Source organism: Neomonachus schauinslandi, chromosome 1 (genome assembly GCF_002201575.2).
Source record: "Neomonachus schauinslandi chromosome 1, ASM220157v2, whole genome shotgun sequence".
Classification (NCBI taxonomy): domain Eukaryota; kingdom Metazoa; phylum Chordata; class Mammalia; order Carnivora; family Phocidae; genus Neomonachus; species Neomonachus schauinslandi.
The window spans coordinates 6,883,602-6,885,358 of NC_058403.1; positions in this window are offsets into that span (position 1 = coordinate 6,883,602).

Below are 1,757 nucleotides of genomic sequence, written 5' to 3' on the forward strand. Positions count from 1 at the left end.
TTTAGCGCTGAGAGTGGCTCACCACATTTATCAAAGCCTTCCATGTGCCCACGGCGGGGTTGGGGGTGGGTGGGGGCATAAGGGACCACAGAGATGCAGCACCTGCAGTCCAGGTGCAAGTCACATGTTCCCAAACACCTGGGATATGGCGCTGCACGCAGTAGATGAGGGACCCAGGGTGGGGGGCTGGGCAGGCATCTAAGGGAAGCTGCCTGACCTGCTCCCCGCATCTCACCGGTCGTCCTCATCCTGCCCGGCTTGTGCTGCTCACACCACCTGTGCCCACCTGTGCTCACCTGTCCCGCTGTTTCTGCCCGAAGACCGCCTCAAGGCCTCAGGTCCTCTTGGGGATCACACTTTACTGTTTATTGTAGGGGAAGCATGGGGGTGATTCTGAGCATGCTCCACGTGGCTGATGGGTCACAAGCGCAGCTCAGGTGCCACCACGCCTAGAGATGCCTGGAGTCGGTCACTCCACTGCCACACTGACCCTCTGTCCTCCGAGTACGACAGCCAGGCCCGGTTCTGTGGTCCACTTTTAGCTAGTCTAGCTCCTGCCACCCAGGATTTTGTGTGCGGATCTCGGATGGCGGAGCATGAAATAAACAAGGTCTCTGTCCAGGTTTCCTGATGCTTCTACATCGAAAGGACTGAAAAATAGGCTTATCCAGGTTTGTTTCTAATTGTGATTCTTCCCCCTTCTCCTTTTCCTTTCAGCTTTTATATGTTTTGCTTATTTTTTAAGTGTATTCGGGTCAGATAGTCTGGGTTGGAAACTTGGTTTCACTTATCAACTGCCTCAGTTTCCCTGGCTGTAAAATGGAGCTAAATAGGGTACCTGTCTTGTAGAATCCTGAGAATTAAATTAGTGAATGATAATGTATGTAAAGCATTCAGAGCGGTGCCTGGCACATGCTAAGCACTTATTATTCCTTTCACATATTATTATTAATATATTATGATGTTATTAATACCACATTGGTTATATAATATTAATATATGTTATATATTATGTTTTGTTATATTTATATATTATAGTAATTATAGAATGTATTGCTATATTAATAAAATATTGTTACTAATATATTATTAACACTAATAACAATATATTGATATAAGATATCAATATGTTAATATATTATTAATACTATCAATATAGCAATATATTATATTAAATATGGCAGTTATGTAACATACTGTTATATTATTAATAGATAATGTTCCATATTAGCATACTCTTACACAGTAGTAGTAGAAGGGCAGAAGGAAGGAGAGAGAATACTCAGGAGAGAAATGGACAGATGTACGTCAGTGAACTGCTGAACTGACTTCTTTCCATGTGATTCTGTGGCTGCCGCTTTGGGCGTGATGCTAAATGTTCCTGACGATAAAAGATGCTACACGTAAGCCCTGTTTGTGTGTCATGGAAGGTCCTAGAAGAGTTTTTGGAAGTGAGTTAAATGTGTGGTCACTGGGAAGCCAGAGAAGCCAGCATGTGAGCGGGACTCTTAAAGGAACACGGAGCAGGTGCAAGAAGGTGCCCAGCCTGCCTCCCAAGAGAGGGGCTGGGGGACTTCTCTGGCTGGTTGTGAGGTACCCCATCCTCGGGGAGAAGTGTGGAGCTCCCTACCTAACCCCCACCTGGGTGTCAAAAGACCCATTGAGTCGTAAACATTTCGCACCTGTTTGCAAACCTGATTTATAGTCACCGCTTCACAGGAGGGTAGGAAGCTTGTCCTTTCGAAGACATACTCAGC